The following is a 17,781-nucleotide window of genomic DNA, read 5'->3' on the forward strand; positions in this document are numbered from 1 at the left end:
AGAGCTTTAGCTATTGGGTACCATATAAATACATACATACAGACATACATACATACATCATCTACTAATACAATTGTGCAACACTTCAAACTGATCTGATACAAATTACTACAGATGCAGCAAGTTAAAAAGTGCTAAAAATTGACACATTTTTTTACTTTTTACTCAAAGCTGCACATTGGCATGTCTTTCAAATTCTGTGGTGAACTACTAATGTACTTTATTCAGGCTTAGGTGTGCCTTTGGTTTGGTGAAATTCTGAGCAGTGGTTTAAAAGTTATCTCAAGGTGTATCTGCCCCATGAAAGTCTATGGCAGCAACTCCTGGCAAAGTTATGTCAGGCATGCTCAGTTTCACTCTTAAACTAGAATTCTGCCAGGACTCTAGTGTTGTGAGAATATTTCCACTGTTTCTGTGAGCATTCTGCAGCAGGGGAGGGGTAGCTGGAAACTGACAACTGAGATATGTGTTAGATAATTTTGAAGGCTGGGGGAATCAATCTCACTGATGGACAGATCACTGATGAAGTGAGGAAGGAAAAGGAAATGGCTATGCTGGAATCCTATGCAAGCTTATTCAGAAATAAGCTATTCTGAATATACAGGGACACATGTATTCATTTGTACACATCTACTCAGTTAGTGACGTGTTGTGTTTTGTTTTTTAGTTCATGTTTTTTGTTTTGTTTTTCAGAACACTGAAATAATACATGTCCATTTTAATAAAACCAGGGAAATTCAACGATTTAAAAAAAAAAAAACCCTGCTGGTTTAAGACCAGACATGAAGGCTATCTCATGTTGCTTCAAACTCTGCAATGCCAGGGGATTGGAGGCTGGTATGGTATCTTAACAGGTGTGCCCTGTGATCAGTAATGATGTTGTGCAATGTTGAAATGTGCTTCTTTACAAGCAACAAATAGCTGTGGGTCAACCCACAAGAGGATTCCCACAGTAATACAGATGCTTCATAAGGCATCCAGGACCAGGACAACATGGGACATCTTTGCTGGTCTCAGGCACTCCATCCTCCCCATCTGAATTTGGGCCTGAAAGACCAAGGAAAAGTGTGGGTGCATGGCAATGCCAGTAGGGCAAACACACATTGCCAAAAAAAGAGGACAAAAGAGGGCACAGATTTGCATGACATTTGCATAACATTTGCTTATGCTAATTTACATGTCTATAAATGCAAATTTAGAAATTATAAATATAATTCAAACCAAAATGCAAGTTCATGGTGGGGATGACAGTGACCAGGTGACTTGTGTTCCTGCCTTGTCAGTCTGCTATCAGGGCGCTAAATGTTAACAGGGAGCTTGGAGGCCCAGTTCTCGCTCCTTATGTCCTGTCCAGTTTGTATCTTTAAACTGGACAAAGACAGCCCTTCAACTAGAGGACAGTTCTCTGGCAGCCCTTCAAATAGAGTACTGTCCTCTGTAAAAGAGGACACCTGGCCACCCAGACTCCAGGCTAGAGATGATGTGGCATCACTGATGTGCAGATGACCCAACTCAGCTTGGGGGCCTCAAGAAGCTTCCCTAATATAGAGTGGAAAAGGAAAATGAGGAGGTCTGCTTAGATACCAAGGGAGGAGGCATAGGAACATCAGAATCTGCCGTATGCCAGATCAGACTATTGTGCATCTAGCCCAGAGTTTTAAGCTCTGACTGTCACTGGCTCTCCAGGGACTCAGGCAGAGAGAAAAGAGACCACGGCTCAGTCTTAGATAGGGATATCCATCACTGGGAAATCAGGCCCTTTTGGGGTCCACTAGAATTCTGCAGCATGCCCGATTCAGCTTGCATTTGTGAGCTGAGCCGTGGGTGTTTCCCGAAATCCAGGAACGTCTTCAGGTATTTTTTTTTTATTTGCAGAAATTGACATTTGCCCAAATTGTGGCCATAATTTGCACAAATTATGCAAATCATGGCTGAAGTTTGTGCAAATGATGCAAACTGCACCCATGATTCATGCGCAAGTGTCTATTTCTGCACATTAAAACAAAAACCAAAAAAAATGGAACATCTGGTAGCTGGCCTGACTCACTGTGGACCAAATCAGGCTAGCTAGCAGAAGATGAGCCCAAGTCCAGGTGGGCAAACCAATGAAAGGGCATCAAACTCCATTTCTCAATCAGATTCCTCCAAAAGTCCTAGTCTTAGAGCACATACTTCTAGTGTCCAGGTTCAACCCATGTCTTATCCAGGTTTTTCCAGGTTCAACCCTTGTCTTATCCAGGTTTTCCTTGTTTGTGTTGTAGGTATCATATAGTAGTAGGTGGAGGGAAGACCCTTGGCTGAGACCCTCAAGAACTGCTGTCAGTCAAAGTGGACAATACTGGTCTGGTTGAACAAATAATCTGACCTGGTATTAAGGTAGCTCCCTATGTTCCATATTACAATGGAGCCCTCAAGTACCTTCACATGGGCCAGATCTACACCTTGTGTCATATCAATATGATCTCATCTTGATGATGCTATATCCCTCTTGCACATGTATACCTCAGAGCGCACACAATTAGGGATGTCAGAAAATTCCGCTGAGGACCCCAATGGGTGAAACAGCTCGCCTCTGGAGCACGTGGCGAAACAGATCCCTTACCTCCGCCACCTCCCTGGAACTGTCCACAGCTGGATCCTGCCTGCGGTGACTCTGTGGAGCCGCCAGCCGGCTCTGTGGAGCTGCCGGCCGGCTCCATATCACCAACAATACAGCCGCCATTGCCGTGCCGTATCTCTAGGTTAAGGGCTGACTCCGGATGCAAATGGCATCCACTACGCCATTTGCGGCCATAAAGCTCTTAGATTAAATGACTGCATTTAGCTTAAACTAAGGGCTTTACCGCTGCAAGTGGTGTCTACTATGCCATTTGCATCTGTGGTTTTTCCTGCGATAGGCTAGCCCTGGAAAATAATGCTAGAAAAGCACTATATGTGTAATGTGCCCCAACAGTTATCAGTGCACTTCAATACCAATAAGAAGCTCTAGATCTAACCCTGGTGATCAATGTCAGTTCCTAACATGGGCAGTGATTCTTGGTTGGCCCTTTCAGAATGGCAGCCACACAGCCACATTTTCTCACCATCCCTCCCTCCTTCCCTGTTATTTCGTCTCTGCTGGGTAACCGGAAGCTGGTATAAAGCACTTTAAGTCTGTTTGACTGTCCCTGTCATCATCAGGTTTACGGATGGTTAATTTATTCTTTATAGCCCAGCCATTGATGGCTGTTAAATCACAAATGAGAGCCAATAAAGGGTGAATTGCAGCTGAAATTACACTGTTTATATGACAGCGGAGTGCTGGCTAAAAGATTCATATGCTGCTGATGAAGTACGTTATAAATTTTAATTACCATAGTTTGTACAAATGACATGTTTGAAATGCTATTGAGTAATGTGACCCTGATAATGAAACTATAAAATAAATCATTAACTTTCTGAATGAGCTTTTTTTATTTCCATGCTACATCAAGTAAACTTTTCAATTTATGCCAATGCAGCCTTCTTCTTTTTTTGAAGTTACAATTCAGCATCTCTTTCCTAAGCACATGCTGCCCCTACACTCGCATACACAAAGCAGACTTTAAAAAAAAACCAACCCCCAACCCCCCACCACGACCTTTGCACATTTTAAAATCAAAACTTCAGCCACCTTTGAGATTCTTGAGTTCAGTGTTGCAGAGACTCCAGCGGTCCATTCTTAAGGCTGCCAAAGAGTTTGGTGTGTTTCTTTGCACAGCTTCTGTGCCTAGCGTGTGGATGGATGAAACATGACCTTCTGCATTTCTGATTTACAGCTGCTAAAAGTCCAGGAACCTTCCCAGAGTTATGTTGGAAACTTTAGTTTGTTTAGCCTTAACTGATGGCACAAAGTTAGGAGGGATTGCAAACACTTTAGAGGATGAGAAAACAAATCCAATGTTATCCCAACAAACTAGGAAATATGGTATATATAGTAGATTGTAAAATTAAGGAAGGATGAAGGCAAAATGTTGCACAAAGGAAAGAACTATGACACTCACAAATATGAAATGGTGAGGTGGTTGACTAGGCAGCACGCACATCAGAGCAAGATTTAGGGTAACTGAAGACAACAATGTGATGGTTTGGCACAGAAGGTGAGTAATGTTTTAGACCATACTAGTAGGAGCAGTTTGTACAGTAGCCCTTCCATCATCAGAGCAAAATTTTCATTGTTTCTCCACCCTTCTCTGTTTTTAGCACATTCTGAGATAAGATCAAAATGTCTATATAACAATGACAACCACCTTAGACCTACTTCAGGAACAGGATGGAGCAAATATTTTACAGGTTCCAGTTATGAATCTTTGGTCTGCATTCAGTTGGAAGTTAATGATGGCTTCTACATGAGGTTCTTTGGATTTGCCATTATTTTGTCTAACTAGAGATCCAAAACATAAATTGACAGCTTTTCTTAAAGTGTGTTGTTCTGCTGAAGGTCAAGTCATACTCATGAGAATATATATATATATATATATATATATATATATATTCAGAAAACACAGTTCTCAGTCAGTTCCATGCTGATTGCCTGGAGAGGCAAGCTGGGATGGATTGGACACCCATTTGCACAAAATGTGCATATGCTAATTTATATTATATATGCAAATTTGGGAATAATTATTATAATTTAAAGAGAAATACAGTACATCTCACCATAGTGGGGGAGGTTGAGACCAGCTGACCTGCATGCCTTGCTCCATCTGCTGTCTAGGAGCTGTTGATCAGCTACTTCAAGGCCCGGCTCTTCCTTTTGATGGTTCTTTATCTTTAAACCAGACTTGGGTTGGACAGCCCTTCAAATAGAGAACACCTTCAAAATAGAGGCCAGTCCTCTGGCAGCCTTTCAAATAGAGAGCTATCCTCTGTAAAAGGTCTCCCAACATGAGGAGACCATTTCCTGTCCTTAATCAAATGTTCTAGTTTGCATGGCTGAGGTGATGTGGAAGTTCTCCAGAGAGATTTCCTAATATGAACAGCTGCCTTTGCTGATGCTTTCAATGCCCACATTCCTGTGGCCTGCCTATAATATCTTCATCAATGGTCAGAGACCATGCCTCTGGTTTGTGCTGAAGTCTCCACATAAATGTGAATCTGGGGTTGTGCAGGGAATGTGGGGAGTTGAAAGTGGTATAGTGGAGCAGGAACATGGGGGGGGCATGATGTCATTGCAGGAGCAATGGCATCATCTGCCAAATTGGTATTTGCCTGTATAAGCTTGGGGAATGGAGGGACAAGTCTGGTCTGGTAAATTTTGAAGTGCAGCAGGCACGTGACATGACAGTCCCCGTCACCATGTCCCCAAGAAGAAGCCAAACATTCTGGCAGATGTCAATCCATATCAGCAAACCAATTCTAGGTTTTTTTATCTCCACCTGGAGGATCAGGTCTTTTATAAAGCTGATGGGTCTTAATTGCCTATTCAAGACCAAGCCACCCCCAAATACTTTGCATTATAACAGGATACAATATTGCTGGGGGAAATTGTCTTTCCCATTATTGCAAGAGATGCAGCTAAGCTCAGAGGGAACAGGGAATTCTGAGTGATGTCAGTGTCCTTGCTAATTAAAAAATATGCCAGTGCTGCATTCCTACAAGCCTTGTCTCCACTACACCACTGGTCCTGGCACATGATCCCTTTGATAGGTAAGCTAAGCTCAGCCAGTGACTGGCCCAAGGTCACCAAGGTCATTTACGAATCAACACAGTTGCCTGAAGTTTTGAACTATCCTTGGCTATGATGACTGTGGTTATGGCCCATGGGGGATGTCATGATGATGTCCTGCATGTCAAAGTTTATCATTGCACCACTTCAGGTGCAAGAATGAAACGTCTGACATTTCTATCTCTCCTCAAGGCAAAAATAAGTGGCTCTTCTCCAACCACTGAGTAATGACTGCACAGTGCTTGCATTATAGACTTCTGGAAATGGCCAAAGAAATAAGCTGGGTTCAGCTCTTCTCTTCCATCATGCATAGAGCAAACACATGTAGGTGGCAGTGGAAGCTCACTGCTGGCCCTGACCCTTGATGGTAACAGTGGCAGCTTGGGGTCAAAGGGCAGGGTCCCCCATATCCAAGGGGCCCCCAAATGGCCATCCAGAGAGGAATATGTGATGGGGCAGTTGTAAAAAGGCCCTGGGTCAGCACCTGGGCCATGAAGGGGTCCACTGGACCCAGTGCTTATAGGGGGCAGCCAACTGGGCATATATTTATTTATTTCTGTACCACCCAATTGCCGAAGCTCTCTGGTTACAGACACTCATTTTATTATTTTATTATTTTTAAAATGTAATATACTTTTCTACAACAAAATGGTTCACATTCCTAAGACAATAGGCTTCGTTTCAGGGTAGCATGATAAGCTATCTCCATTGTATTTCTGCAGTCATGATGGTGCCATGAATTATGTGAGTTTAAAATGCAAAACTGCACATGCTCAGAGAATTTTCTTCTCGTTTTTCAGGGTTGGCAAATAGTTTTGCTTTATTTGTTTGCTCTAACGTATCAGGAATGTAGAAGCAATTGTGAAGCATGAAATGGCAGGAAGGGAAGAAAAGAACTGTTGCTTGTGCGCTTCAGCTATCTAAACCCACCAAACAAAACAGGGGGAGGGGTTATCTAAAGCCCCCATCATAAGACCATTAAGTCCAGGGTCTAAAATTGCCAAGCGGCACCACTGGATGCCAATAGATACACTGGACACACCTTTTCAGATGGCTGTAGCTGACTTCCTTTTCCCTTTCATTAGCCATGTTTCCTTGCTTTTGCATGCATAAAAAACCTTTAGCTTTCCCTCCAGTCCACACCAAATAGTTATTTGAGTCTGTTGTAGTGTACTTAACCATAAAGGTCTTTAAAGACTTTAAATGTCATCTTTTGAGACTAATGTTATAAACACTTCATTTTAAAATAAGAATATAACTCTAGCAGGAATATTTCCCTGACATGCTTTAAAAATAAGAGCATTAGGTACATATCTCCATGGTGCACTGGACTTGAAACATTTATCAACCTGTGTGTTTTCTATGGCATGTGCCCAGACATAGCTTTTCCCTCTGTGCTAGCTGTGGATTTCTAAGGCATTTAATTATTTTTCTTAACTGTTATATTAGCCTGCCCAAGGTTTTAAAAGGCAGTTGAAAATGTGTTCCCTTTTAGAGTGTTCTGTTGGAAACATAAGGGACCATTTGCCTGAAAAATAAATACCACTCTCCCTCTGTGTATTAGCTGTTAAATCTTCTCTCTCCAAACATATGTGGCCTATAGAAGATTTTTCTAGTCAGATCAAATTTGTCCATCTCTGTTACTTGAATGTTCTCCAGAACATTTTGCTAGGCACCTGGAACAAAGCCTCTTTGTAGCCAAAACAGCAACAAAAAGTGTCATTTGCACTTATCATTTTTAGGCCTAGCTCTCACTGAGGTGGTTAAGGATGGATGACCCTGCCAATTCTGGTTTCTCTCAGTTTCTCATTTTCCCGATCTTAAGTTCAGCTCATCTCAAAGCCTGATAATTTCTCTAGTCTTAAGTTTGGTTTTTCCTAAATTTGGAGATATATTTTTTAAAAAGTTTGCATGAAAATGCATAAGCGTTTTTTTACACATTCTCCTAATCTCCATTAAGATATGTCTTTTTGCCTTATGGACACATTTGTCACAAGCAATTTTCCTGATGATGGATTTTTGAACATTATCTCTCCAATTTTTGTATGCCTTGTTTGATTAGAGAATATCCATTGCAAAATTAGGAGAAGTGCAAATTTTGAAGGATTGCTGAATTTTAGTTCGCATAGTGGTTCAAAAGTGTGAAATTGTGGTGGGGGGTATGACTAACATCTGGACCCTATAGGTCTCTTCACAAATCATACAAAAGCTGCCACTGTAGGATGGGGAACCCACTGGATGGCACTTTTCTACCCCCCCCCCTTTAACTCTGGAGCTCAACCAGATAAACGTTTACATCCTCATTAAGAACTAGCCTCAGAATTGTATCCTGATCCATCACAATGTCCACTACTGAGAAGATACAAAATAGAGAAAGCCAGGCTTGGGTTCCAAACTTGAGTTGGTGCTTAGGCAAGGTCAGAACGTTGGGCAGTGTTAGGGATAAAGATGCTGAGTCAGAGTCTAATGGCCAGAGTTTGGGGCTGCCAGCTGAAATCCTGCAACTGAGGCAGAATGAGCAAGTTGGCTCAACATTGGCCTGGAGCAACTGCCAGAGTGTTATTGTCATGTCTAGGAATCAGTACTGAGGTCACACCTGAGTGCTGCATCTGGACAGGACCAGTGCATTTTTATTCAGCCATTGGCTTCTTTGAGGCAGTGGGGTTTTGAACTGTGGGGATTTATTCAGGGGATGCTCCTTAGGACTTTGAGTCTGAGATACATTTATTAGAGTCTGGTGGCAAAGGTACCTCCACAGGTTTCTGGAAACAGGATGCAGAGTCTGTTATTGGAGGATCTACTCAGGAAGGGCCTGAGAGTGGATCAGTCCCTTCCTCCAAGCTGCTAGCGCTCAAAGCTTTTGCAAGAACTCCTGGTCTGGAGCCGTGTCAGACCATTAAAGGCTTAAACAGTTTGGGACCAAGTTACTTGAAGGACTGCCTTCGCCCATATCAGCCTGCTTGCACTTTAGGATCAGAAAGAGAGGCCCTTCTCATTCGCCCACCCATGAAAGCAGTCAGGTGGGTGACCACATGTGAGAGGGCCTTCTCTGCAGTGGCCCCACACCTTTGGAACAAGTCGCCATCAGAGGTCTGCTATGCTCCATCATTGCAGGCTTTTAAGAAGGCCTTGAAAACATATTGTTTTACTGTGGCCTTCTCTTGATAGGACTGCTATTGTTGCTGTTACTGCTGTTATCATCGTTGTCAGTTTTACTGTTGGCTTTTGTTTTTATGGTTTTTTATCACTTTTAGTAGTTTAACAGTTTTTATGTATTTTATTGCTGTAAGCTGCCTTAGGAGGGTTTTTGCCCTGAAAGGCAGCAAATAAATGTCATAAATAAATAAATCAGTTAAACTAAACAGAGGGGATACAAATATGGGCTAAATATGTCCTGTGGTTTGTAAAGCCTTCACAAGGGTGGCACGAAATCATTCATTTTGACAAGGGGCCAGTGCAGCAGTTCGGAGACCCCCATCCTAGCCTCTGAGTCAATTCAAGAATTCAGGAGGCCAGATGGTAGAGTCTTCTCATGTGATTTTGCCACCTCAGAATGTGCATAGAGTCAGTTGTTTGAAAGCACTCCAACATCTATATCACCCGGCATGTGCAAACTTATACATCAGGAAGAAATTATCTCTCCTAAGTTTCTCCCTTACTGCTAGCTTTTCATGAGCAGGAAGGTTCTGAGTGTGTGTGTGTGTGTGTGTGCGCGCGCACACACACACACACACGTATGCCTGATTTCAAACAAACATTCTGGAATGATATAGTCACCTAGCAGAACTGTGCAATGTTCCACTCTCAGAACATATGCATCACCTTCTCTTTGGCTAATTCAAGTCTTGGGATCCAAATGTCATAGGGCAACAAGCGTCATCGGTTGGATCCAGAATTAGTCATCCTTAGAGCAGACTCATTTAAATCAGTGGGACTTAAGTTAGTCTTTCCTAACTTAAGTCCTGTCGATTTAAATGACTCTACTTTTACTAATTCTGGCTCCAACCCTATAAGTTCATTTTGGAACTCAGGGGTGGGGGGATGAGTTTTTTGTCCCAAGAATTCTGATAGATGATGATGATAATGATGATGATAGATGATAGATAGATAGATAGATAGATAGATAGATAAGATAGATAGATAGATAGATAGATAGATAGATAGATAGATGATGATAGATCCATCGATCCATCGATAGATGATAGATGATAGATAGATAGATAGATAGATGATAGATAGATAGATAGATAGATGATAGATAGATAGATAGATAGATAGATAGATAGATAGATAGATAGATAGATAGATGATAGACAGACAGACAGACAGATAGATAGAATTGGTGGCCATTTCTCAACCGAACTGAGGAGAGCACTTAGGGTATCTGGAAGGAGTGCGTGTCTTGTCTCACTATCAGCAAAAGAGGTAATTTATGACACTGAAGTCTCATGTGTATCCAGCTTTAATTTAAAAAATCCAATGAAGATGTCCCATACATAACTGGTTTATTGATTTTATTTCATTTAAAAAATATGCATACACCACTTCCCATTTTAAAAATCCCAAAGTGGTTTACAATTATGAAATAACAGATCATTATAAAAGCACAACAACATTTAGACAAGTTAAAACCAGGGTGAACAAGTAAGGTTTTATTTACCATTGAAAATACATGATAGCCAGGACCTGACCTATTGCAGAAGGAAGGACATTCCAGAGAGAGGCCACACCACAGAGAAGGCTCATGCCATGTTGCTGCCAGATGGAACTGCGGGATGTGGCATGGACAACAAGGCCTCCCGTGAAGATCATAATGAGACAGTGGATAGATTGTTGGACTGGGAGAGCCAGTGTGGTGTAGTGGCGAGAGTGTTGGACTGGGAGTCAGGAGATCTGGGTTCTAGTCCCCATTCGGCCATGGAAGCTCACTGGGTGACTTTGGGCCAGTCACAGACTCTCAGCCCAACCCACCTCACAGGGTTGTTGTTGTAAGGATAAAATGGAGGAGGAAGATTATGTACGCCATCTTGGGTTCCTTAAGGAGGAAAAAAGGTGGGATATAAATGTAATAAATAAATGAATGAATGAATGAATGAATGAATGTCTAATGGGTCTATATATGGGGAGATGATATTTCAGGTAACCTGGTCCTACATTTTCTGGCATCCCTCTCTCTCTCTCTCTCTCTCTCTCTCTCTGTTTATATGCTAATAATCAACCTGGCTTGGTAGCAAACTGGCAGCCATATAATTTAGCAAGCTGTCTTATGCCAGTCCATTGCTCCATCTAGCCTGGCATTCTACTCTACTCTACCCAGCATTGTCTACCCTAACTGCAGCAGCTCTCCAGGGCCTCTGGAAGAGTCCCCCGTCTGCTACTCAATATCCTTTTACCCATGAGATCCTTTTGTCCTGGAGATGCAAGGCGTTGAACCTCGGACCATCAGCATGCAAAGCATGTGTCCCGCCACTGAGCTATGGCTATAGTCACTCCCTAATTTACAGTGCTATCCTATACATCAGGGAGGGCATCTTGTGTCTGTCAGCCTAATTTCAAAAGCCCTCTGCAAGCAGTGAATTCAGACCTCTGGCAAGAGCCAACTGCGCCTCTCCCTGGAATCTGCTGGATAGGAAGTGGGAGGAGGAGTGGGAGGAGGAGGAGGAGGAGGAGAGAGAGAGAGAGAGAGAGAGAGAGAGAAGGGTGGCAGAGAGAGAGAGAGAGGCAGACACTAAGAAAGAAGGGATGGTCCTGCCCACTATTGGCTCTGCTTCCACCCACTGACAGCATGTGACCCCTGACAGATTACCCCCAAGGGTATGCAGCCTTTTACAGGGAGGTGGAAATGTTTCCCTACTCCTGCTATACATATTTACTCAGAAGTAAAACCAACTGAGTTCAATAAGATTTACTCCCAGGTAAATGTGTGTACAAGCACAGCCTTTGTAGCAGGGGCATTACTAGGTTCTTAAAAGATCCAAGGCACAGGCCCATAACACAAATTTGCGCATATACACACACACACACACGAGTCTAAGCACATGTCTAATATATATGTGTGTGGTGTGTGTGCATGCGGTGTGCTTGCGTATGTGTATAGATTACATACATACATTCATTCATAAGAAGCATGCACCCACCCCACTTCAACGCAGACCCTGATTCAGCTTTCTGGGAAACATCCCGCTTCTGCTCTGGCCAATTTGTTGTCGGACCACTTCAGCTCAGCACCAAACCTGAGTCAATGTATGGAAAAATGAATCTTTATGCTTCCTGTTGACTACTATGGGAAATTAGAAAAAAACACTGTATTTCTTTTTTCCCTCTTGGTCAGAACTGGATGATAATTTCAGGCATAGTAGCCCCCTAGAAGGGGATCACACCTGCCCCATGTCAGAAAAAAAATAGGTGCAAGGTTTATATTTTGATTTTCTTTTAAAGGGAACTGTCAATAACATTTTAATTCCTTGGAAGAACTGGATAAAAATTTCAGAATTTATTGCTCTATCAGAGAAGATCTTGTCTATCAAATTTCAGAATGATAGCCACAAGGGGTTTTGTGCAAGGGTGGCCTTGACATTTTGAGGGCTCCAAGAGAGGACATACTTATCTCTCTATGTTGCTTGTGAACCATCGTTCTGAAAATTACAAACAGCCTAGAGGTGTCTCTAAGGAAGAAACCAGAAAAGTCTCAGAAGGATAGGTGCAGCAGTTCACGTGGAAGGGGAGTTCTCCAATTTGTGGGAGGGAGTGATTTGCTTTCCCTTCCAGTCACCTCTTCCCGAATAGTTTTTGGGTAAATTTGTATGAAAATGCACAGGTCATTAGAGGTGTCCCCCAGGCAAGAAACCTGCAAAGTTCTGAAGGATATAAATGCATGCAAATTTAGAATGACTAGAATTTATTTACATTTCACCAAAGTTAGCAACAGGGGAACATGGGTGGGAAGGTGATACAGCACTCATGTCCTACTTGTGGTTTTCTCATGGGCATCTGGTTGGCCACTGTGTACACTAGATGGACCTTGGTCTGATGCAGCATGGCTCTTCTTATGTTCTTAAATAGAGAGTGTCTCTGAGCATGTGCAGAATGCTTTTTCTTTCACCACTGGGCACTAGATTCTCCCTCTAACAATTCTATTCCCCTCCATGCAACCATCCCTCCTCATCCTACCACCTTCCAGCAACTCTTCATAAAAACAGATGTCTTCTTTCGTGCAACTCCTTTCTACCTCCTCCTTGTTATGCACAAGCTCTCATTTTATCTTCCTCCCCATAACTTCATTTGTGCCAAGACTTCATCAGGATTCAGCCATTAAGTCTGTTTTCAAAACTAGGGCTAAGTTATGGAGAAACTCTGAGCATGTACTAAGTGCCTTTCCCTCACCAATGAAGCTAGAGTTCATGCAAAAAAACAACAACACCAAAGCCAGAAATGACAAAACATGCATAGGACTGAGCTGAAAGGGTAGTCAATTAATTAATTTATTTATTAAATTTATTAATCACCCATCTGGCTGATCACCCAGCCACTCTGGGCGAGGTACAACAATAAAAACAGTTCAAAACAATAAAATTCTACATTAAAAACATCACATTTCTAAAATTACCCTAACCCACCCCAAATGCCTGCCTGAACAACCACGTTTTTAATGCGTGGCAGAAGCTCATTAAAGAGGGGGCATGGTGGAGTTCCCTAGGGAGGGAGTTCCACAGAGTGGGGGCCACAACAGAGAAGGCCCTCTCCCTCGTCCTCACTGGCCTAGCTGTCCTGGCTGATGGGACAGAAAGAAGTCCATCGAGGCTGATCTTGTTGAGTGGCCTACCTGGTGTTGCTGGAGGCACTCCTTGAGATAGGCTGGGCCAGAACCATATAGGGTTTTAAAGGGTAAAACCAACACCTTGAATTTGGCCCGGAAAACAACTGGTAACCAGTGCAGTCAATTCATTAGATGGAATTGGGTAGGCACTGTGTTAAGCTTGCAGTACCACGCCCACAACTCAAGACTTATTTCTGAGAAAACATGCAGAACATCAAGGTGCAAACCTCCCTGCAAAAGTAACTTGTGCTGGAATCCTATGCACACTTTCCTGAGGGTATGCTTCATTAAACATAATGGGACTTCTCAGTAGGCGCACATAGGATTGCATAAATTAGCAATATTTATCTCCCCTCCACTTAAAAAACAAACCAAAAACTCCTTTTTTTTTTAATTGAAGCTTTCTGTTCATAGGAACATATGAAGCTGCCTTATAATGACTCAGACTCTGAGCCCATCTAGAGCAGAATTGTTGGCACTGACTGACTGGCAGCAGCAGCTCTCCAAAGTTTCAGGCAAGATTCTTTCTTAGCCCTACCTGGAAATGTTGGGGATTGAACCTGGAACCTTCTGCATGCCAAGCATGTGCTCTGCCACTGAGCTACAGCCCTTCCTATTGCTGGATAATGGCAACTGACAAAAGAACAGCTGCAGATTTGATTCTCTGCGACCATGTGAATCCACTCTTCTCAAAGACTTCAGTGAGGAGAAGGAGAAAAATCAACTTTCTTGTCTGTTTGTATAAAGTCAAATACAGTTCAGCACTTCTCTTGCCTGATGAAGAGAAGTTTCTTTAAGAATTCCCCAAGATATGCCCTGGGTGGAAGGAAGGAAGGAAGGAAGGAAGGAAGGAAGGAAGGAAGGAAGGAAGGAAGAAAGAAAGAAAGAAAGAAAGAAAGAAAGAAAGAAAGAAAGAAAGAAAGAAAGAAAAGGACAGGGAAAGGAAGGGAAGGGAAGGGAAGGAGAAAAGAAGAATGGTTGGTGATTGGAAATGTGCATGGGGTTGGGGGGTAGAGAGAATTCCCTAAGACAAGTAGGGATGTACGAAAGTCACTTACCTTTAACGAAATTTGATTCACAGTGGGGGGGAGGCACTCCGTCCCTCCCCCTGAAATTCTGGCCGGAGGGGAGGCACTCCATCCCTCCCCCCTGAAATTCTGGCTGGGGGGGGAGGCCCTCCGTCCCTCCCCCCCCCGAATCCTGGCCAGCCGGGCCCGCAAATGGCGGCGGCCATAGCCGCCGCCGTTTGTGTCCCTGCAGTCAGCCGTGATAGGCTACGTAAATGTTTACGTAGCCTATCACAGCTGAGTAAAAAAAAAAAGCGCGTACGCAAATGGCGGCGCCCATGGGCACCGCCATTTGCGTTCCTTATTTTGTTATGTCTTAGTCTACGTAAACATTTACGTAGACTACGGCAAAAATAAGGGGAATGCAAATACGCTATTTGCGTTCCCCTTATTTTTGCCGTAGTCTACGTAAATGTTTACGTAGACTAAGACATAACAAAATAAGGAACGCAAATGGCAGCGCCCATGGGCACCGCCATTTGCGTACGCACTTTTTTTATTTTTTTAAATCAGCCGTGATAGGCTACGTAAACATTTACGTAGCCTATCACGGTGTTTTTAAAAATTTAGCCGTGATAGGCTACGTAAATCTTTACGTAGCCTATCACGTTTTTTTGTTTTTGTTTTTTTAAAAAACTTGGAAATGGCAGCAGCGGCAGCCGGTCGGAAGACCACCCGCCGCAGCCGCCGCCACCAGGAAGATTCGCTGAAGGTAAGTCCCATCCCGGGAGGGGCGGGGGGCAGACCATTTTGCCACCGATTTTGGGGGGCCAAATGCGCTGGCATTCGGCCTCCCCAAGATTCGTGGTGAAATTCTCTGACATCCCTAAAGACAAGTGGCTTCTCTCAGAGAGGTGGTACTTCAGAGGAATTTAGGAGGCTGTGGAGGGTTTGTGAGGATTGCAAATGAACTTTATGAGGTGAGGTGGCTGACAGTTTTTTCTAGCTTTTTTAAAACTGTAGAACCTATTTAAAATCTAGGGATGTACGAAAGTCACTTACCTTTCGTGGATTATGTTGATGGTGGGGAGGGAGGCGCTCCATCCCTCCCCCCGGAATCCTGGATGGGGGGAGGCGATCCATTCCTCCCCCCCAGAATCCTGGCTGGCTGGCTGTGCTCCGCAGGAATTCTGCGGAGCCGCCAGCCGGCTCCGCCAGCAGCCGGACATCCGGCCGCTGGCTAGCAGGGACACAAATGGCGGCAGCCATAGCCGCCGCCGTTTGCGTCCCTGCATTCAGCCATGATAGACTACGTAAATGTTTACGTAGCCTATCACTTCTGACATAAAAAAAAAACGCGTACGCAAATGGCAGCAGCCACAGCCGCCACCATTTGCGTTCCTTATTTTGGCACGTCTTAGTCTACGTAAATCTTGACGTCAGCTGCCGCCACTTGCGTATGCGTGGTTTTTTTTTGTTTTAAATAGTCAGACGTGATAGGCTATGTAAAGATTTACGTAGCCTATCACGGTTTTTTTAAAAAAAACCTAGCCGTGATAGGCTATGTAAATCTTTACATAGCCTATCACGTCTTTTTTTTATACCTGGAAATGGCGGTGGCGGCAGCTGGTCAGAAGACCGGCCGCTGCAGCCGCTGCCGCCGAACCACCGCCGCCGCCGCTGGAGCCGCCACCGCCGCCAGGAAGATCCGACCAAGGTAAGTCTCATCCCGGGGGCGGTGGGGGGGGTGGCAGACCGTTCCGCCACCGATTTCAGGGGGGCAAATGCGCTGGCATTCGGCCTCCCCAAGATCTGTGGCGGAATTCTCTGACATCCCTGTTAAAATCCCAAGCAGTTTCTTGGTCATGACGCCACATAGTCCTAACCCTCACTTTGGGATTATTTGAGTCCTACAGCTATTTAGGAGAAATTAAAGTGGAGGGAGAGAAAGAAGTTTGTGGAGGCTGATTGGATCCTTTGCTGTAATGAAGCTACTAAACTTCTGCAGAATCCAAAGGTTCCAGTTTGGGGCAGTAAAATCAGATGCAGTGTGAAATACCAGTATTTCACATGGAGCTCTTTCTTCCCTTCCTTCTCCCTCTTCAAAATTTCATTGCAGACAAGCTCCCAGTGGGCATGTAAGAGCCAAAAAGTAGGGGGAGAGAGGCTTTTTGTACCTCAAAAAAACCTACACCAGAGATTAGGGATAGTGACCTCCTAATGGTCACCTTAAACAACTTCTGATTAGGATCCCTAATCCCCTGGGTGGCTTGACAGTTTTTACTTTTTGTAAAAAAGTAAACTTTGACTTTGAAAAAAGGAAAATTTACACATGGCTAGTGCAAAAGCCACTGGACCTAACTGTCTGAACTTTGGCAGGTTCAGTCAGTTTCATAGGGCCTGCCAGGTCCCCAAATTCTATGAATTTATGTGGAAGCACACACACAAAAATAGCTCTTTGCTAGGGATGGTGGAGAATTCCGCCACGGATTTCAGTGAGGCCAAATGCACTGGCATTCGGCCCCCCAAAACCCGTGGTGGAATGGCCTCCCACCCCCCATGCCCCCACGGATTCCCCCCGGGACAAAGCTTACCTGGGGCGGATGTTCCGGCAGCGGTGGCGGCTGGTCTTTCGAACGGCTGCCGCAGCCGCCATTTCCATCTGCTGTTTGCTGTGATAGGCTATGTAAGTATTTATGTAGCCTATCATGGCAAGCAAAAAAAAAAACAGCGTACGCAAATGGCGGCGGCTATGGCGGCTGCCATTTGCGTTCCCTTTTTTTTGCTGTTTTAGCCTACGTAAATATTTACATAAGCTATTACGGCGGAAAAAAAGGGGAACGCAAATAGCGTAGTGGGCGCTATTTACGTTCCTTTTTTTTGCCATAATAACTTATGTAAATATTTATGTAGGCTAAAACGGCGGGGGGGGGAAGGAACGCAAATGGCGCCCACTACGCTATTTGCATTCCTCTTTTTTTTTCGCCGTAATAGCCTACGTAAATATTTACGTAGGATAAAATGGTGAAAAATAGGGAACGCAAATGGCGGCCGCTGTAGCCGCCGCCATTTGCCTACACTTTTTTTTTTTTTTGGCCTGCCATGATAGTGGCAGTATTTACGTAGTGAATTTATGTAAAAAGTATTTATATAGCCTATAACGGCAGCCTGGCTGGACGCAAATGGGGGCCACTACAGCGGCCACCATTTGCATCTGCAGCAGCCCATCCACGGCCGGAACTCCAGCTGCAGACGGCCCTGGCCGGCTGCTC

The sequence above is a fragment of the Heloderma suspectum genome, chromosome 6, assembly GCF_057233095.1.
Source record: "Heloderma suspectum isolate Gila_16-S chromosome 6, 16-S_ref, whole genome shotgun sequence".
Classification (NCBI taxonomy): domain Eukaryota; kingdom Metazoa; phylum Chordata; class Lepidosauria; order Squamata; family Helodermatidae; genus Heloderma; species Heloderma suspectum.